At 41.5% G+C, this 21,645-nt stretch overlaps 1 long non-coding RNA gene across 19 annotated transcripts in view; it reads left to right on the top strand.

Annotated features, from left to right (window-relative positions):
* Window positions 1-21,645, top strand: part of LOC110396225 — a 106,713-nt gene that overhangs the window by 60,445 nt on the left and 24,623 nt on the right. For 8 of the 19 annotated variants that reach the window (XR_002436853.1, XR_002436847.1, XR_002436858.1 and 5 more), the window contains 5 exons: window positions 9,697-9,768; window positions 9,949-10,114; window positions 10,290-11,065; window positions 12,762-14,010; window positions 19,602-19,764. This is a non-coding gene — a long non-coding RNA (uncharacterized LOC110396225). Of the gene's footprint in view, window positions 1-1,947; window positions 9,029-9,696; window positions 9,769-9,948; window positions 10,115-10,289; window positions 11,066-12,761; window positions 14,011-19,601; window positions 19,765-21,645 lie in introns of those variants that run through there. The other 11 variants (XR_002436859.1, XR_002436860.1, XR_002436844.1 and 8 more) reach the window with 10 other exon arrangements.

Genomic DNA, 21,645 nt, shown 5'->3' with positions numbered 1-21,645 from the left:
TCTGACAGCTATGGATGAACACCTTTGGGGAGCTCTGAAAAAAGACTGTAACACTGTTTGCTTTGTCTTGTGGTTTGAGATTGATTTCAGTTTTTTTTTTTTTTTTTAGATTTTAATAACCTTTTGACTATAATCTATTTCTAAGGTACTGAGATGCTTGGGAGGGGTGGGAAACAAGCAATTTAGCGCAATCTATGCAAATAATGTTTAAATTTTTTCTTTTAACATTTTCCTATGTGAAACTCCATTCATCAAGACTGCTCCATTTTTCAGTGATAAAACCTGTTGAGCAACGTAGCACACAGCATTTAGGAATTTAACGCTCCTATTACTGTCAAAGCACAGATATCAAGCTACACTAGTCAGCTTGAAAAATGTGCAGGTGACTGACACGATCCACCTTCCTGCTGCTTCTCTTCTTCCTTTAGATGCATGCACACTAATTTTTTGTTTACATCAGCAAGCTTATCCAGAATTTATTTATAAGAGTGAACTCTGCCACACTATGGTTAATCACATACAGTGCTAGGGATATCTTCTGAAGGTATCCTGAATACTGTGACAGAAGTATTTGTCACTCAAACTATTTATAATTCTAAGAGTTTAGAGGGCAGACATGTTTATTTTTTTTTTTATATGAAATGCTAGTCCTTCCTTTGCTCAAAAAATATATTGTCTATATCTGTATGGACGTGTGAGCCAGATCATGAGGGTGCTGTTTTCAGGCAATGCTGTATTTGCACCCCAGCCGCACTGCTGCTCACCTGGTTAGCCCTTCTGACTCACAAATGACTCTGGGGCTACAGCGCTCAGTCTGTTGTACACCGAGCCGCTAGTATCTGTGGACTGTTGGAAGAGGTCAGTGAAGGGTGACTCAAAAAATGTAAAGCTATTGTCCATGGACTTCAGTTTTCCATGTAGCACCTCCATAGAAAACTTTTTAAGGGTTTCCAGATTTAAACAAGCTGTAAGCCCTTGCTGTACTGTTAACCACAATTCCCTCCCCCCCTCCCGAAACTATGTAAAGCCCAATCAGTGTTGGAGAAATAGGGGGGATGGGAAAGCCATGGTTATCAGTCGTATTTTCCTAACCACCTCAAGGAATTGGTTCTGAAGACTTACTGACAGAGTTTACATCCAACTCATCCTTCCCTCCTATTGCTTGTTCCATATATTGAATTATTCTTAACTCTGTATTTCTGGGAATTGCAGGCAATGTATAGGCACTGTGCCTTCAGCAGGCATGCAAGGAATGTTGTGAGGGTAGCAAGCTTCCCTTTCCCCTTGCCACTCAGAAGATTTATGTACCAGTATAATGAGAATGAATGATGAGCTGCTGTTCAGTGACAGAGACCTTATGGGTCAGTGTGTGCCAAAAAGGTTGATAACCTCTGTGCATCAGGTTTTGTTCTGAAGAGACAGAAAATTGTTGTTGGTAGATGTAAAACTGGATGGACAAAGTAAAGGGTATTAGCAAATCTCTGGCAGTAAAGTTGAAAATCTGAGCTATTTATACAGTTGGAAAGAGAGTTGGGGTATTTTCATTAGTTTGGCACACAGTATTGACATTTGTAGAGCTAGAGATGATCCTGCCTAGAATTTCAGTCTCTTCTATTTTTTAGGTCTGTGAGACAACGTGATATATTGCAGGTTTGGTCTGAGCATTGGCCAAGCATAACTGGAGGGGCAGATTTCAACCTCTGAAATGGAGAAGTCTCTAGGTCACTCTAAATTTGCCTGGAGACAAAGCATGTTAAAGTATTTTTCTTTTTTTTTTTTTAGTTTAAGAACAAGATAAAATGTCCGTTGACAGAATCACTATTACTACTATATAAGTTATTCACTTCAACACCTTTCCCATATCATATCAAGTTAATGACCATTTTGTGCATCTGGTGTACATCCAGAACCCCTGCTACAAAGTCAAGGTTGCATAAGATATCCCAGTTTGTATTAGTAAATGCTATAGCACACTTTTATTTTGACAAGTATCATAAAGCTACATAAACTGAAACCATACTTAATTTTATTTTTCTAGAAGATATGAAGTAAAGATTAAATAGTGAATATTTTCATTGAATTTACCCTTTACCAAATTCCATATCCTACCCAGTAAATTCTTGAGAACTGAAAAGATAACGAAGCCTGAATTGTTTTGCTTCTATATACCTATATTGTAATCATCTTGAACAGAAGCCTAATTTTTACGTCTACTGGAACTACATCAGTTCCAGAGGAATCTCCCTGTCTTCTGGTACTTATGATTTTGTAGATCCACTCTGAAAATTTAGGTTGTCTCAAATGTTCTGGCAGCTCCATGTTATGAACTCTTGAAGCTGATTTAAAATTTCACTGTCGGTTTCTGTAGTGTGACAGAAAATTCAAGACAGGACTTCAGGGCTTAGGTCCTACTCAGAGGTTACCCACTTGCAAAAGCATTTTTCTGAAAAGTAAGGCAGAGAACTGGGTGCTCTTATACATACACCTGCAAGATAATTGGAAATCACTGTGCTACATTTTTCATAAGTAAGTGCCATAAAAAAATCCCCACCTGGAATGACGTGAAGCATGAACATTTTCCCTTTGAAAGGTGTTAGCGCGGTGTTTTTATGTGCACTTATGATGTGGTGGTTGGGATGGAATTAAGTGCTCCTCAGCAGTGGGCATATCACCATCCTCGTGCCTGTGCTGGCTGCAGAGGAAAAGGGCTGTTATTTAACTCTGCGTCATCACATTGCACCCCAGGGAAGTCAGAGATGTCACTGCCTTTGTTGCTTTGCATTGACAGGCGGTCCAGGGCACATAAGGGCAACAACGGGGAGGGCCTTCTGTATTCTGCACACAGCAGTCACCTTTGTCAGAGGCAGGAGGACCAGCTGTAGCCATCCTGCGTGGAGCAACCAGGGGAGAAGGAATGGGACAAAGCTGCTGTCTTGGGAGCTCCATCCATTCTAGATGTTGCCTTTACCGAAGTGATTTCATTCAGCCCTGAGCTTGTAATGGAAAATCTTGCTTGATTACAGCTTAATATACCATGGTTTATCTTTATGACTGAGTTGGCTTGAGTTAACAGTACCCGCAGAGATACACTGCTTGCAAAATATGCCCCACTAGCCAAAGCATGCTGTCTATCAAGATGGGTTAGGAAGATCTAGTGCTTCCCTGCAGTCATGTTGCTACTTGTAGCTGTATTTAATAAGATGTATATTGCTGGATTATTGCAGAGTGGTTTATACTGGCTTTTTTCTTCATTCTTTTGAATCCATTTATGTATGTTTTTTGCCATCAGGAATATGAATGCTTGCAAAAGTAGGGTCAGATGGTAAGACTGGATTGGAAGAGGATATTTAAGTTCTTGGGATGATGCTCAAAAAACCCTGTGGCCTCAGCAGTGCTACACAGCCACGCACACTACAGTGGTCCCTGAGTGTTAACCATGATCAGAAGCTCTGTAAAGTGTTTTGTGTTCTCCCTGAGCTAATTAACAGGAGTGCCTTTCAGCATACCTAATTAGCCCTGTTTCTGCAGCATCCTCAGGGGCACTGCTAATCAGCGTGGGTGCTTTGCTATACAGACACAGATATATTGCCTGTGGGTTCTGAGCTAGCATCCGCACACAGCATTGCGATGTGCCGTGTAGACAAGCCTGTTTCCTCAAAGCTGCCTCAGGATCTCTAACAGCCCTTTGCTGTATAGACTTGCCCCATGCATTAATGAGACCCCAAAAGTTTATGCAGGGAGAAGGATAACGACTTGGGATATGGGCCAGAGCATAACATTTCAGGAGACAGATGTTTTAGGGTGAGTCCAGAATTTATTTGCATTTACTTTACCTCTGCATCTACTTGTTACCTTTGGATTAAAGGATGGTATTAAAAGTAAGCGTGAGCTACAGTGAGGCAAGACATAAGCCTATATTGAGGAATATGAAGTCTGAACCTGCTTTTTTGCAGCTTGCTGGTTTTTACTTTTAGGTTCTTAGCTGAACTTATCACTGCTAAAAGGTAGCCATGAACCAAAATGTTTCTAAAGGATGTTTTCCCATTGCTGTGGTCAAATAATAATGGTAATGAATCAGCCTTTATGGTTTCACAGTCCCTTCTGTCTCTGACCTTGAAGCTCTTTGCAAGCATGTGTAAGTGCAGCTCGCATAAGCCCTGTGATGAGGCTACACAGCAATTCCTATAGCGTGACTGGCAAATCTGAGATGCAAAGACCTGCCAAAAATCTCTTGCATTTATTAGAAAGAATGTATCTTCTCTGATTTAACTTGTTCTTGCACTGTGCTCCTCAGAATTTTCTTGTACATACATTTTCTTATCAGTGCTATTTTAACACACTGATATCAGGTGATTGCAGATTTGGGTTAGCTGAGCTGATCTGAAAATGTTGCACCGCACTATACAAGAGCTGCAGAAAGGTGGCTTATTATTCCCAAAGGTACTGTACACTGCAGGGAGCTGATAAACAAAAGGTTCACTGTTTCTGTCTTCTCTTACAGTATCGGTAGCAACAGGACTGCACTGATACCTTCCCTGATAGCTTAGCCTTGCACAAGAAAACAGCACCATTTGTGGCTGCAAATGGCAGCCTTTGCATGGAGTCCCCAGGGCTCAGCAGCTCAGTGGGAATCTCCTCCTGCTGAGTGGAAAAGATCCATCCAAGGCAGCCTGAGATGCCTCTTAATCTTGTTTCACTTTATTCTCATCTTTCTAATAGCCCCACAGACACATAACACGGAGATATCCAATTTTCTCTTCTTCCCACAAGGAAAGCCTATGGCTACACCTGTGTCATATCTGAACTTATCTTGGGAGTGGTCTGAAGCCTGCAGTGCTTGTTGTGGCTTTGCTGCACTGGATTCAGATTGCCTGTGAGTTCTACATCTTCCTGCAAGTGACGGTGGCGGCCGTTTATGAAAGACCTTTCCTTTGCTGAGAGGAGAGACTGGATACATGGAAATGCCCAGGTCAGGTGATGGGAGTGCCCTGATGTGTGCAGGTCACACCAGAGCTGATGTGAGATATGTACCAGCAGGTGAAAAAGTCTAGATGGTCCCATATGAGAAATATGGTTTAGTGGTCAATACGGGTGCTACGTGGATGGTTGGACTAGATGATTGTAGAGATCTTTTCCAACCTTAATGATTCTATGATTCAATATACTGTTAAGGAGGAACACTACCTGAAACAGGGAGCTGAGGTGTTTTCTGCTTCTTTCCCTGTTGGAGGTGAGGATACTGTGAGTGATGCTAAGTCTTTGCAGCACAGGCAGGAGAGGAGACTCTCACAGCCAAGTCTCTTTGTTGCTGGTTCCACATCTACCTGCCGAAACCAGCAACCTACCAAACCGTGCCGTGGTGTGAAAGGGGCCTGCCTCCTTACCCTATTGCTTTAATTAGTTATAGTTAGGCACAGCAGGTGAGCTCCCAAACAAGAGGTAAGGCCTTCTAGTTAGAGGTCTTAACAATACCCTCTTCATACAAAGGTCTTCTGATTTTAACAGATGATCATGTGCAATGGGAAAATAGTGCTGTTTGCAAATATGGATCCTTCACTGAAATCCAAAAACCGTTTTTGCTGGAGCTACGTGCAAAAAAATTCTGGGATTAAAAAGTCTTCAAGAGCAAAGAGGAACAGGAAACAATGAGAGATGTATGTCTCAGCAAGACTTTGACAGAGAAGCCTCAACACGTGTGCAAGGTGAAAAGAATAACAGGATGACTTCAGTGTTGGCTGGTGATGGGCAAGGGAGGGCCCTCTTTGTCAGGGGCTGGCAGAGAAAAACGTAGCCTCTGAAGAGGGAGGAAGTACAGACCTTGCATGAGAAATAAGTCCTTTTCTAATAAACGATGGAAAGTGTAGGAGTTCTTAAAGACAGCTTTCCTGATCTCCCTATCTTTAACTCTTTTCCTACCTGATGGAACGTTGCTTTCATTCTCCTGCTTTACTCAAACTTCTGTGCATTTTGGGAAGGGACTGAGCAGCTTTACCTTACGCAAAAAGGTATCTAAAAGGCCAAAAGCCAAAACCAGAACCTGCACCAGAAAGAGCAGAAAGCCAGAGCTGCTGCAGAGTTTTCTGTTGCTGCGTGATCCTGATCTGAGAAATCAGTGAGGTAGGGCTACTGTTGTTAAAGGAAAAGGCGTGTATGTTCTTACTGAGGGTGATTTTTCTTTTTTCCTGAGGCTTGGTTTCAGTAACAGATGCATCTTGAGCAAAGCATCTAGTCACCTAAACCTTGTTTATAGTCAGAGGGAATAAATAAGCATGTCCAGAGGGCAATTCGTCCCACCTGTGTTAATTTGGGGGGAGTTGTGGGTGGAAGTGGTGGAAAGAAGAGCCCCTGGGAAGGGCCTGCCCACTGCTGCTGACCACACAGGGAGCCCAGGCAACTTTCTGGGGCTGCTTTTTGTTCACAGCAGAAGTCTGAGTTGTGCAGCGCTGCCTATGCTTTTGATTAGGCTGGAACAAGGAAGTACTTGGAAAAAAAAAAACCAAACAAACATGAAAGAAGGTGATGCCTTATTGTTCTCAGGCTGAAGCCCTGAGCATTAACCAGATATTGCAGAAGTGTAAGTAAGGATCTACACCTTTAAATGAGGGATGCAGATAAAAAGAAAAGTGCTTGTTACTTAAATGTGCTCTTAGCTGAGTGATTGCTAGCAGGATCTAAATACAAGACATGAAGTCAGTGATTGCTTACTGGTTTTGCTCTGGTACTGCTGAAGCTGTGATCAGGTTTAGAAACTATAATAGTTTACAGAGACTATGACACCCTTGAAAATAATTTTGCAGTGTACAATGAATTATGTAGTACTGTAACACAAAATTTTCTGCTTCCTTTCTTGTGTTAGGCTATGTTATCTGCAACCCACTAGTTTAAACAAAACAAGTGGGTTTTAATTTACTTTGCAACAAAAGTCAAGGCTAATTTTCACAGAAATGTTTAACTTTACAATCAAGATAGAAGTGACCAACGAGGATTCTGGCAGACAATTTTATCAGTCTAGTCTAACATCTAACTTCTGTTGCAGCAATGCTTGTCCTGAAAAAAAGCAGGTATGCTAGCAGAGATGAGCTCTTTCCCAGCCTAATGCGTGCCGGATGATTCTTGCCTGGGCATATTGCGTATCTCTACAATCTGAGCCAGGCTGGCAACTGTGCTTTGCTCTCCTCTGCTTTTGTCAGAGCCAAAGGCCAGCTGAGGTGCTCAGCACCCTATGGGACTGGCTCTGGGGTGGTGCAGAATACGGCTGAGAAGGAAAAACCCTATGAGAGCGGCTTGGTTCTGCCCTTTTCCATTTAGGGATTGTTCTCTTAGTTTTAGCAGGCATATGTGGGAGGGCAGACAGTTCCTCTTTAAGTGACCCTACTTTGTGTAAAGCCACATCCAGAGCAGCAATTTCTCTCTCCCTTCCTCCTTTCCAAATGTCTGCTGCCTGACGGAGGAAAAACTAATACTTAAAGAAATCTGTGACTTATGCAAAGGATTACATTTAAATAGGAAGCAAGTTAGCAGAAAGTTTCTTGCTGAAACTTGAAACTATACTGAAACATTAGGTCTAATATCCCAGAGTTGTTGTCTTGCTGTTCTCTTCATGAGCTGATTTATGAATTTACATTATACCTCTGGCTTGGGACATACATTTTTGGTTCAGACTGTAAATTGTTCCCTGTACCCTCTCCCGTTTCTCTCACTCCCCATTGCCCAGAAAAATTAGGACGTGTTTGTAAAGGCGCTGTTTTCTTCCCTGGCCCATGTGCTGGCTGGATGACTCATAAACCAAACATTGATAATATCAGTTGGCAGTTATTTAAACCTGAGGTTTCAGGTTAAGGAGTAACAATAAACGCAAATCTAGCTGGTGAGAGACTGTAATGGGTGCACGTGTGCTACAGCTTGAAACTTTTGAAGGATTGTTACCACAAACCCTGTGACACAAAATCTTAAGATGCTCTACAGGGAGTCCATTCTAGGGTGTCTGTTCTGATGACATGGGGTACATCTACTTCTCAGCTATCTCCCTCCTAAACTGCAGCCCCTCCCTGGGTTCCACAGGGAGGACTCCTGTGGTTCTCTGTGCAGACACCACTTGCTGATAGCAGAGGATTGCTAGTCACTTATGACAAAGCAGATTATCCCTCAGAGAGTAAGGTATTTGTATAATAGTTTAAAAAGACATTTCTGTAGCACATGTCCCATGAGTTAAATAAACTGTGGCTGGGAATGTTCCCATGTGCTGGGACATGGTCATCTGTGCCCATGGCCCGCTGGAGCACTTGCTGGAGAGAGGCCATCCACAATAGACAGATTGCATGAAGCCACCCAATTTCACAGGCTAAGACTTGTTACTAACAGAGACACAGACTGTTTGGAAGGCAGTTAGACACAGTTCTTAGAGACATGCACTGACACATTTCAATCACTGATTGAAAGAACAGCCTAAGAGCTGGTCTCATTTCAATGCAATAGTAACAATTGTGATGTCATAAATATTTTCATTTAGAAAATGCTCTGCTTACCCTGTTAGGGGCAAAATAGCCATTGGCTCCTCTCACTGATTTTCAGACTGTGAATGGGCAAGTGTCTTAAGAGTTTTTTGCTCCCAGTCCTTTCCCACAGAATTTCCAACGTACTGCCCAAAGAACTGCCTTGATGCTGCTGCTTTCTCTCTCTGTGTGTGGATAATAACTGGTACAGACTGCTGAGCAAGAAAGGCCTCCATAGGCCCTATGTTGGGATAGAGAAACAGCACTGGATGTGCAAAGTAAGCTAGCAGCAGAAGGGAAATCTCTTATTCCTTATCCAGTCCTATAATGGTGGCAGGAGATGGAAGAGACTCTGGGATGCATTCTCTTCTTGTGCTTAGAGAAAAGTCTCTGTTTCCATATCCAGTACTTATCCACACACTCTGGCTCCAGGAGTTTAGAAATACTTTTTTTTTTTTTTTTCCCAGGGAAACCTGAGAGAACATTGAAATTGGTAGCAAGACAACTTCAATATTGAAGTATTTTGACACTTTCTAGTGAGTTTTATTTTTTTTTCCTAGAAGGTCAATCTATAATGCTAATGCTAATATTGCTGCTGTGGACAAACTAAAAACCCAGACTTAATATGAAGTGATATTCTGCCTGTGTAGGCTGGTAGGTGTGTTTATGACAGATGGACAACCTTTTATAATGATTTTTGAATAATTTCTGTTGATTTTTTTTTGGTCAAAACTGGGATTGGGGATTTTATTTTTTAGCTTTGGAAATTCTTGTCAGGAGTGTGGGATGACATTGAGAAGAACAGCTGGGTCGTCTACCTGTGAGCCTTCTCCTGACTTTGTGGTTTGTTGGCCTACATCACTTGATAGAGCTGATTTCATTGTGTTAGCTACCTTGCACTGAGTTGTGTGTTCTTTCAGGAGGAAAAGACTTTATCACGTCAACATGTATTGCCTTTAGGCTTCGTCCTTACTGGGGATATTAAACTTCTTAAAATTCTGGAAGCATTTGTGAACAAGGCATATAAACACATTAAAACATCCTTGAACAATTTACAAATAGTTTAATTAGTGTTTGGAATAGCTTACCTTTAGCAAATTTAATAGCCAGCTAAAATTTTGGTGTTTGAAACTGAGCTAGTTCAGTGCCAAACTGGACACAGGAATTAATTTTGATCACCAAATCTCCCATTGTGTGTTCACAGTTCATCAGAAGCCTCATGAAAGATTCCCAGGAATAGGAAATTCTCAGAAAAGACTGCAGACGAATATTGGAGGTAATAGGACAAAACTTAAATTTCAGCACGTCGTGTTTATACAAAGCTAGTTCAGCTGATTCAGTTACAAACCATTCATTCCTGTTGTGTAAGCACGGCCCAACTCAGATATGAAAGTGGAGTTGTTTTTCTGAAACCTCATCCCACCAAACCTCACAGCTGCATCTTTTTGTCTTCCAGTGTGGTTTTGGACAGCCATAAATAGAAAGCATACAGACCTCCATCGCTAGTTGCTAGTTGTAACCTAGCAATGGCGGTAGAAGACTGCAGAACCTGTGTGTGCAGCTGAATCTCATGAGTTCCTCCATATTATCTACTTTGCATTGTGTATTCACAATGCTTTCAGGTTGGTTTTTTTTTGGTTTTTTTTTGGTTTTTTTTTTCCAGAAAAAGAAACTGATCCTGCCAGTGTCACCTTGCAGGAAAAAAAAAAGCCACAACACCTGAAAGCAGGGAGACAAAATCTCTTCTCAAAGTTCTCTGCATCTTTTTTGAAAATGAAATACTTTGTATGTTTTTAGAACTTGTGAGGAAAAGCAACGCTTCCTACAGACTTCATAAAACTCTGCAGTCCTCTGCCTGCATAACAATCAGTAGAAGAGGAATACGCCTTATTGACCTGGGAGGTGATCAAAGTTACTTATCTGATTAAAGATCAACTGGCTGAGTTCTGTTACATGTAATAAACAATGAGAACACATTCAACCCAGTGCTTTGAACAAGTGAAACTGTGCCTTCTCCCCACTGCAATATCAAAAAGTTATACTGTGACCTTTGCTTCCTCTTCTGAAGTGTTTTGTTCCGTTTTTGTGTGCAATGCAATTAATTGGTAGGCTGTCCTACCTCTATGGTGGGAAAAAAGTTTTTGTGTAACCCATGTTTAACTTACGGAAGTTAAGGCTGTGCGCAGTTACTCTCTATTCTATGAGACTGTGGCAACAGCACAAAGTGTCAGCAGAGTATTCATAGTGAATTTCAGTGATACTGTGTATATGTGTTTGGATAGGAAAGGATTTGCTCAAACTGGGAGATGTTATTTTCCCCAAGATTTGTAAAAAAATTTTTAGTAGTTTTCCATTCATGTACATCCCAGTACTCAAGTGTAGGAAAATAGAAGGAGGAGTCAAGTTATGGTGAGAGAGTTCAGTGCTTATGTCTGGCTTGACAGATACTGTGTTCTTGTAAGCCTAATTTCTAAACCAAAGGAGGCTGGAGACATTTGGATAAACAGCTGATGATGTCTGAAGTTTAATCCTGTTCATTAATCTTTTTCCGTACCTCTGATGCAACTACCTCTGTAAGTTCTTCCAAAACATTTCTACTGTCTCCTTTTCAAGAGCTATTTTATTAGAAATGTCCTTAAGCAGTGAGTCAGTATTTACCAAAACACTCCTAAATAGCCGTCATCTTGTGGTGTGTAAATATCACTGCTCAATTTACATGCAATGCTAGTGATGATAACTTGCTTTATTTCACTATTTCGGACATTTTTCTTGACTTTTTATTGCACTTTCTTGGGAAGATGATTGTGAAACCTTCCTTGCAAGATCCACATGCCAGTTACCTGAGCACTCAGAAATTCATGGTGATGATACCTGAAACAAAGCTTTCAAATTCTTTTGTGTTTTCTAGTCATATTTATTACTAGATTTTGAAGTTGCTTTTTTCCTTTAAATAATAAACTTCCATTTCTTTCTGCATTTACTACTAAATGTCAGGAGTTGCACAGAGCTTGGATCTGTTCACAAGCAAGTAATGTTCCTGCAAGGACTGTTCCTCTTTGTAATTCTAGATCTTGGATGGGAAGAGTCCTTCTTCGTGGCTTTGAGCCCCTTAAGTCACTTTTTGTTGTTGCTGTTGTTGTAGTTGAAGGCCACTCCTGGAAAGCTTTCTGTTTCTTCTCCTGGCCTGGCTAGCAAGGATCCTGAAACAGGGGTGCAGCTGTTCACATGTTTAAATAGGCAAAAAAAAAATCCTTATATTTTTAATAAAAGTAAATCTCAAAGACTGCTACTCCTCTGCCTAGCCAATGTGTACACGAGCTGTAGATGCTCCCTGGAAATGGTAGGGCTTCCTAGTCAACGGGTAGGGTTATTGTGATAAATAATGTGGAACTGGCTTCAGAGCAGCCTTTGGACAGAATCTCCCTGGCCCTAGTGGCACCAGCTCATTTTTCTGCTTGGGGAGGCAAAGAAGAGAAGGAAAGGGCATGGGATCAAGGACAAACAGGTGGAGTCAAGTAGCACATAACAGAACTGTGCTTGGCCCAGTAACAAAAATGCAGACCAGGAGACTCTCCTGAAAACTGTCAATGCTATTTTTGCCTGTGTGAGCTCAGGTACTGGAGCAGTGTCCATTCTGTACAAGCAGCTAAAATACATTTCCTATAACAACTGAAGTGGAAAGGGAAGTGGAGCTTGCTCAAATAAGTGCTAAAATAAATCTACAATCGAGGAGTGAGATGGGCAAAGAGGACCAGAATGAAAAATGAGCTGGTTGATGATTGGGATATATGTACTAGGGTCACGGTAAACCAGAATGCTACTAAACACACAAGAAAGAGCACAGTTTGAACAACAGAATGCAACTCTATTGTGTTTAGCAGATGTCTGCTGTAGCATTTATCCTACTATCTGCAAATTTATGACCAGTGTAAAATCTGAGACGAAATGAAAGGATGGTGCCAGTAAGTGCTCTTTTTAGGAGAATAAGACTGTGTGTTACTTGCATCTATTTAATGTATTTTCTAAAATGTATTGAGTGTCTTGCATGACAATCTGAGACAATAGAATAAGTCCAACTTCTAAGCCTGAGAGATTAAAATTCTGTTTCTTCTGACCTTTTCTATCTCCTCAGTGTATATGTTGTTACAGCTCTGAACACCATTGATTTGACTGAACTCCGTGTCAGTGAGGTGACTTTTGTTGACTTGACTGAGGTTTCTGTAGGAGTGTTCCAAAAGGTCTCAATATCTTTCTAATGTTAACTTTTAGGTCAGCTTCAGTAAGAGTACTTGACTAATGACAAGAATCAAGTCCTTATCCACCAATTTTTAAACAGGTATCTACTTGGATTTTGATCAGTGTTTCTATCCTCTCATGTCACCTAGAGTAATACCGAGTGACTATTCTACTCCACATCTGCAACTGCTGTGACTTCTACTTAAAGTTCTTTTACTCTGTGAAATAATTTATTAAGATATCATCCATATTGGAGAGATTACAGATCAGAAGTAGTCTGATTAAAATATTTGGCAAGCTATATTTGCTTGAAGATATGTCAAGAGACTAAGAGAATGATCTAAAAAAACTCATTATAAGGAGTAAAACAGTTTTTCTGATGTTTCTAAGTTTATCTAAGTTATCCATTTCATGTCTTCAAAGGTTTAAGGAATTACATATATTCCTGGGTATTTTCCCTTACAGCAAATCTTACAGTATTTCTAAATGAATTCCAAATAAATCCTTCCTGTATTTCTGTATTTCAATGTATGTTAAGATGATAGCTAGCATGCAATGATGTATAGTTAGTTTTCTGGTTAGTTTACCTCTAAGAGGTATGCTGGCATGAAATTTAAACAGCAGCAAATCCTAATAGCCTAGATGCAAAGTATTACTCTCGGAAAATTACGAAAGATGCTACTAACTCAGTCTGTATTTGTACCCACCTGAATTTAGGTGCCACCTGAAATTACAAAGGGCTCTGAGTTATCTCAAGATAATTACCCAAGTGCTGCTAAACTTGCGTTGCCTAGATTCAGTGCAACAAACCTTGATGCATGTAGTCACACTTGAAAAGACTTCTGCAGTTCATCAAGAAGCCAAGGCTTTGGTCATGTGTCCTCAGATGACTGATTGGGTAATGTTTGTACACCTCTACAGAAAAAAGTTTGCATAGAGAACTACATAAATATTACATTTTATGGTTATTAATAATCTTTTCCTGATGAAAGTAGTCTGTTGCATTGTTACATTTACCATTGAATGTATCCTGATCTGTTGAGGGGTCCTCTCTTCACAGTTTCTGAGGACCTCATGTAGAAATCCTGCAAAGTGGGAACATGGTGGCCCTCCTTTTAAGGGGAAGAACTGACACTTGGTGCTGTGCTGAGGCTTGCCTCTTCATCCTGTGCTGGTGTGCATGCTAACTAAGTGTTAGTGCTGCTGCTCTGTGCCTCGCAGCGGGTACCTGGAGCCATTCTGGAGTTCCTGTGCTGCACCCCACTGTGCAGCAGGGCTGATGGTAGGTGAATGTTTACATAGTAGCACTGGGTTTTCTAATGTTTGTTGAGGTATTTTGGTCTTTTCTTCTAAGGTACAGGGTAGAGTGATGCTACTGGGGAGAGTCTGCCAGGTCTTGCAATAGAGTTTTGTTTGGGCTGCTAGCAAGGCTGGGATGTGATGAGCTGCCCACCCCAAGGGCTGAGAGGGGCAGAGTGTGTGCTGGCCATGTGCCTCCTCCCCAGCTGCTGGTGGCTTTCTAGGGAGCAACACTGGTGCCAGGGCCACTCTGGCACCTGACTTGCCCTGGAATCAGGCATTTCTCTCCTGTTTCAATAGGCCTCGGTTTAATTTGGGTGGCAAGTGTTTACAGATTATATCCTCTACTTAATAAGGCTTCTGTGACAGCTGTTTTGTCCAGCTATCATCCTGATGTAAATGTTTTCACCCAATGGTCCTTGGATACCTACTAATATACTGCACTTCTCATGTGTTTGCTGATTGTTGTTTATTTTCCTGAGACATTTGCTGGATTCACAAAGCACAATTTTCCACTCTCCTTCTGTTTCAGGGTAATGCTTAATCCATGACCCAAAACTGCTTTTTAATTCTCTTGTTTATAATAAATTGCTAAATGGAAAGAAATGGAACTAAGCTCCTAAGCTTGATGAGCTTTTGTTTTGAGGTTGAACAGTGAATCTTAGAAAGCTTGTTTTTCACTTGCCCTGAAACCTTCCCCTCCTGCCTCCCTTCTTTCATGCCAATAAAAGGTAACCAGAGACAGATGGAGGCTTGCTCTCTGCCTCTTTTCAATGGGAGCGTCCTCTGAATGCCTCTTTCATGTACCTGCAGAGACCCTGCTCTGCTCCCTGCTGCGGCCGAGGTTCTCAGAGGTTCATTGCCTGCATTTCTGGTCTGAAACAGACTGAGAGAAATGAGCGCTAAGTAAACGTGCTGGCAGCCGTGCCAGCCTCAGCATTCCTACCTGCTGTGCTCGTGCTGGCTGTACCATGGCACTGGCTCCCACACACCCAGCTGTGGGGTGCTGGATGCACTGGCTGGGGATGGAGATGAGGCAAAGCAAGGAATGGAGAGTCTGATTTTTATGAGGCTGTTTATTCTTTCTATAACAAGCGTGTGGTGCCTTGTTGATGCCGAATGGGAATTTAACCCAGTGATAAAGTAAAACTGTAAACTTACCAAGCCTGTTTTCAACTGCTTTTGTTCTGTACTTCTAAACATCTGCAGAAAATGTGTTCAGTAACCCTCAGACAGTTCTGTGAAAGTGCACGTGATCATATTCAGCACCTTCTGCAGGGAGCTGATCGCCCTGCTGCAGCTGATTGAAGTCAGTAGAAAATGAACGTGTTATTCTCTCCCAACCAGACCTTTTGCACGTGAAGTTGGTGTTCGCAGGCTTTTGAGTGAAAACAGAAATTTCTTTTCATTTTTCTATCTACCAACATTCTGTTATGGTTTACAGAATGAAATTTAGCAAACACTAACATTTGATAACACAGAATTTTGCATTTGGTGTTTTTCTTAGCTAAGACGAACTCCAAACCCCCCTAGATGCCCAGCTTGCAGTGGAAGTTACATGTGAAAGGACTGTGCATTCATAACTTACTAACAACAGGATCAGAGCATTGTCTGTTGAAGCAAGTGAAAGAACCTGAACTGCATGAATTAGGGCTTTGTTTCCACAAACACCTAGGCATTGTGTAGACAGGAAAGTTTCCCCTTCCACCAGAATAACCCTATTCCATACCACACGTAGGCATTCTTATACAGATTTAATACCATACCATGTAAAGACATCTTTATTCAAGAATGAGAATGTGCAATCAAGGATTTATCTTGCTGTAAATACAGGTTATGCCAATCCTTCCACCTTGCTTTCTTCCAGTTGGCTCTTCCTGAGCTAGAGACCTTACTTTTGTCCCAGCTGCTTGTTCAAGGTCTTTTGATGATTCTTCTGTTCCTTTATACTATGAGTAATACTTTTCTCTTATCTGCCATCCCGCTCACTTGGGTGATGTTCCCCTTCCTGTTTCAGTCCAGCTGAGCTGCTGGCCCATGTTCAGGACTTCTTGATGCATCTTAGCTTTAGTTAGGTAAGGTACCTAGTGTGGATGGCCAGAGTAGAGCCATGGTGATGGTGTTGACATCTCAACCCAACAGTGTGATGTCAGGAATCAAATGACAACAGGTAAAAAGACTTGAAATGAAGGGCCATCCGAGCACCCTGATCAAAGCAAAAAGCATGAAATCTCAGTTGTTGCACTTTTGAGAGCATCAACAATGAAGCTAACCTTTCACCCTTTACTTTCTTTTGACCCTAATTTTGAAAGACAGTAGCAAACCATTCAGCTAGCTTCTTAAGTGCAAGAATATTCAGACTAGCTCGATTGTAATGCCTTTTCAAGTGAGTGGGAGAGCTCGCGGTAATGCATACAAATACAGAGGCTGGTAAGTTCATTACTTTGAGTTTCTGGTGTGGTGGCAGCAGTGAAGTGGTTAAAAGGTTGGCTTTAAAGTGGTCACAATTAGGCTTCAAAGTTAACACCCCACCCCACTGAGATGAATGGGAGCAGTTGACGTTTCTTAGTGCTATTGTTTCAGTTTGGCTTGCTACAGCTTCTAAAATAAGACAACAGTACATCTGTTTACATTCTGCTTCCGCAAACCCAGATGGGCTAGAAACTTCATTGTTTTTCAAGTGGAAGCTCAGATTCTGGAGAATACAGCAATATCCACAGGGTATCTGTAGGAAGAAGAGCTGAAAGCCTTCTTAATCACAGACATCTCCCCCTTCCCTGTAAACTTCTATTGTCCCAGGACAAATCTGTAAACCACTTGGGGGAAAAATAAAGCCATGTATATTTGAAGTACTTTTTACTTACTACATGACATGCACACAATAGCTTCTCAACAAGTCCCTAACGCCGATTTTCTGAAATGGGTGCAGGGTTTTGAACTTTTTCTGTCAGTGGTACCTGCTGTAAGAAAAGGTAAAGGTCCTGGGCTCACTGAACACGGTAGCTTCATTTAACCTTTCCTAATAAAAAACTTGCTTCATCTTCAGAGAAGTGAGGGTTTCAGTCAGGGGCTTTTGAGACCAGGTGATACTTTCTGTGCTCACATGGGCGGAGAGCAAGTGAAAAAATATGGTTTTTGAGAGAGATGTTTTATGTTTTCCTGATACGTTAACAGGACAGTTACATTCACTTCAGTAAGATCTTAGAAGCTGAGATGGATGAATAAAGGTGCAAGCAGGGCTGGGATTTGGTGCAGATGGTCTCTATTACTGCATGCCTCAGTTCATGTTGGGAGTACACTCTGTCCTCTCTGACTCTTGTTGCAGGGCCTGCACAGTGGCAAACTGCCCTCGGTAGCAGCCAGAACCCTTTGAGAGTTTCTCTGATAAAGGCGGTCCATTAGATATGCTCAGGCTGTAGATTGAAACCAGCTGTGAATCTGCCGGAAAGATTTTCCTCATTGTGCTTTCATCAGGGTGGAAAGTTTGTTGCTCCTTCTGCATAGATATATTTTGGGCTTCATTGCTCCAACTCTGCAAGTCCCAGAGCCTGCTGTTGATAAGGGCTGTTCTGCATGCAGGCTCCTGTTGTACCCTGGCACTGAGACCCTGCCTGCCTTTTGCCTGTGGACAACATAGCTTGTGCTTCAGAAAGGATGTTGTGGGCTCTTCCAAATGGCCTCCCAGATTTCAACCATATCATGCAGTTGAGCATGCCATCTGTGGTTGGGCTTGTGGAACTCCCTGCCTGTTGTACAGGAAGATGGAAAATTTCCGGTTATTAGGAGGAGCGAGTACATAAGGCAACAAATTTTCATGGTATATGCGTCATATGCTTGTTGAACAAAAAATCTGCTTTTTCTGCTATTTGTAGCTGAGGAGTGTGCAGTCTGCAAATGCCGTGGAGCAGTGTTGAGTGAAAGCAAGGGCTCTTCTGCTGCTGTAATAATGATCGTTTTGGGCAGTGTTGGAGGAAAGGATGCTTCTACCTGTCTGTGCCTGCTCACTTAGTTTTCTTTAGCACAGCATGTGAGACAGAGCACACCTAGCTTGTTTTCTGCCCAGCTTCAAGCTGCATTCTCATCCAGCTATTGTTTTTGCTGACCATCTTGCAGATTATTCAAGAGAACTGTGGGCATTTCCGTGGGTTGGCTGGCTCCTCTCAGGTCCAGCTCTTCAGCTCTTGTGCTAAGTGGGATTGTGCAGTAATCTGGTCTGTGTGAAGAAAACAATGACAAAACACAAGTGGAGTATTTATTTTTGAAAGCTTTTCTCGTGAGTTTGTTTTGTCTTTCTATCTAAAAATATTGCTTCACAATTAAGATAACATTAAAACATGCTGGAGAAAAGCTAGTCCAATGTGATGGAACAGCTACAGTGTGTAGCAAGAGCTACTCCATACAGTTAAAGGAAGAAGGATGTGCTATTCGGACAAACAGCTCAGAAAAAATGGGATCCAGTACAACTTTTTACATGTTTCCACTTTTCAGTTCTCTCGGTCATTTCTGACTCTAAAGAGGATCACTAAGGTATCATCTGGACATGAGTTACACATCTTGTTGAAGAGAGTAGTTATGCTATTACGCCTTTCAAATGCAATCAAAAATCACTTCTGTAAAGATACAGTGGCAGAGCTTGGAGACATTAGGAGATGTGTTGGCCAGTTCTGTACGCTAACTGGCCTGTTCTCCTGCATCACAGCAGTGTTGTGATACCTGTGTATCCAGAAGCTCAAACTTTCTTTTAATTTTTTTTTTACATTGTGCTTTTTTTCCCTTCTTTTTCTTCCTTTGAGCCTTCATTTTTGGGATTTTTTTTTTTTTTTTGAGTCAATTCTGCATTTCCAGTTTGTGGTGTATTTCCTTAGTCAATTTATAGTTGATGTCTCTGCTACTGCTAATCTCTTTGCTGGTCTGAGCTATCTCACTAACTGGTAATTGCCACTAAGCAGCAGAATCTTAGTTCTCTTTGAGTAGCTTGATGTGTTGCAGCTGTCACTGAACCCTAGAAGAGGATGAAGGATACAAGCCAGTCCCTCGTATAACTCATGAGAAATGGCCTGCAATAGGAAAATAAGACAGAAAACTGAAACAAAGTTTTTCAATTAATAGATACTAAAAAAAATGAATTTTATTCCCAAAATACTCTCAAAGATTTATTTATTAGATTTTTTTTTTCTAAAAGAAACCTGAAGGAGATGGTACTCACTTATTATTTCCAGCTTATGAAAAAAGTTGTTGAATACCCAAGTATTACATAGGATTAAGTTGTCATCATTTTTTTGAAGTTCTAATTCTGATAACAGTGGACAAGGATTATTATTATTACTATTATTTTCCTTTTTTTTCCTTCTTTCTCTCCTTCCTTTTTCCATCATAGACAGAGAAAATAGATTAATCTAGGATCTTTTACATTGTGCTCTGTGGTCCAGAGCTGGCTTATAAGACTTTCTATTTCAGTGATTTTGTTGTTCAAGAACTGACACTTCCTTCTACTTCTGGCCATGCTTTTTGATTTTGTTATTGAGTACACTTAAAGAAGAGAATACTAACCAAGTGCATACTTTCTGTGTCCAGGTTAACATTCACATTAAAACAAAAAATGACAGCAGAACTGCAGAGGTAACAACTCCACTGGAAGATGGAGTCACCCAAGGAAGACAGAAGTGACAACAGTCAGGAAAAGAAATCTGGGACATCCATGCTTCGGGCATACAGTAAGGATGAGGAAGCAGCACAGGTAAAACAGAGTAATGGCTCTGACTGCATGAATTTTAATCTCAATGGAACTGTTTTGGTTTGCTGTTAAAATCACTGGTTCTGGTTCATGGCAGGGGCTAACAAACCAAGAAATGAACAATTATGATTGAAGTAGATAAGTGAGAGCTACATGATCTTAGCTGCTGCATCACACCAAGTTTTTTGTGTCCATCGTGTGTGTCGTGGTTTTACTATTTTAATGCTTCATTTTTGTGTAGTTTGGAGGTGGTTGTGTACGTGACTAGATTCACTCCCTACTGGGATATAGGCCAAGATTTTCAAAGTGATTGTTTATTTTGAGTGCCTCTATTTTTTTTAAAGGACCCAAACTGGCAAATTTTAGAGGAGGCTTTAAAGAAGGACAGAGCACAAATCTTAGTCATCTTGGTTCTCTGTGGTGCATCAATACAGGAAGGAAAAATGAAAGATGTGAAAAAGAATGCAGTCAAAATCCTTGTTCTCTTTCCATAATTTCAGTGTCTGACCTTTGGCTTGCTGAACTGAGACCAGCAGATTTGGGCAGGGTGGTACTGGAGCTCAGAGCATGTTCCCTGCTGTTGAGCTGGCAGCCCCAGCTCTGTGCTTCTGCTGTTACCTCCCCACCACTCTGGAGCTTTATCTGAGTTTTCATTGTGGTCTTAAGATTGTGGTGAGATAGGGGCTGACTGCACCCTATGGGGAATAGGAGCAACAGGTACAAAACTTGTACTATAATAAGTACATAACCAATGTATTCCATCTTTCCGGAGCTGGCCAAGGCAGTAGGATAGGCTTTTAAATGGTGCCATGAGCACGGGTGCTGCTAGGATAATTGGTTTAGTCTCACCTTTTCCCTCACATTCCTGTTTGCTGATACAGAGCAGGGCTATTTGTGTTGCAGAATAAATTTCATTTGAAAGAAATACTGGCACTGAATTTAACAACAACAACAACAACAAAATCCTGGAAGCACGCCTGTAGGTTTTTGCTTTTTGAATGCCTATTTTTAGGGCTAGAGGTCAGCTGAAATAGCTCCTTCAAAAATGCACGTTGTATTCAAGGGAAGAAAATAATGAAGTGTAAGCTGTGAAGGCTTAATTGTTAAAAGTGCAACAATAGCTTACAAACAGTCTGCAAAGCCTGATCTCACAGCTGGAGGAAGGGATACTTTATTAATAGTTGCAAGGAGCAGGAGGATAGGGCCTGAAACAGGCAGGAAGCCTTGTAACACAAAACTGTTGCCAAAGCACCCTTACTGAACAATTCATGACAGAGTCAGCGTCACAGGAGCACCATGATAATGCAGCATGAACATGATGTAATCATGAGGCTTCAGTATTTTATAATCTGATGTGTTCCCTGAACACACTGGGAGCGAATACCTATTACACTGGGAGATGGCAGGGGGACATCTCTCTGCAGAGATTTCATGTGACTTTAATTCCTTCACTCCACACCCCAGTTTAACCACTGTGTGTTGTGAGTCCAGGGGGTGACTGCATGGGAGATAAAGGTCTGGAGCACAAGTCTTATGAGAAGGAGCTGAGGGAACTGAGATTGTTCAGTCTGGAGAAGAGGAGGCTCAGGGGAGTCCCTACAGCTGCCTGAAAGAAGGTTGTAGCGAGGTGGGGGTTGACATCCTCTCCCATGTAACAGTGATAGGATGAGAGGGAATGGCCTCAAGTTGCACCAGGGAAGGTTCAAGTTAGGTGCTAGGAAACATTTCTTCTCCAAAAGGATGGTAAGTTGTTGGAACAAGCTGCCCAGGCAGGTGATGGAGGCACTGTTCCTGGAGGTGTTCAAGAACTATGTAGATGTGGCACTGAGGGAAATAGCTCAGTAGGCATGGTGCGGATGGGTTGATCGTTGGACTAGATGGTGT

Source organism: Numida meleagris, chromosome 3 (assembly GCF_002078875.1).
Source record: "Numida meleagris isolate 19003 breed g44 Domestic line chromosome 3, NumMel1.0, whole genome shotgun sequence".
Classification (NCBI taxonomy): domain Eukaryota; kingdom Metazoa; phylum Chordata; class Aves; order Galliformes; family Numididae; genus Numida; species Numida meleagris.
The sequence above is the reverse complement of the archived record's forward strand: the minus strand, read 5'-3'. Positions and strand labels throughout refer to the sequence as shown.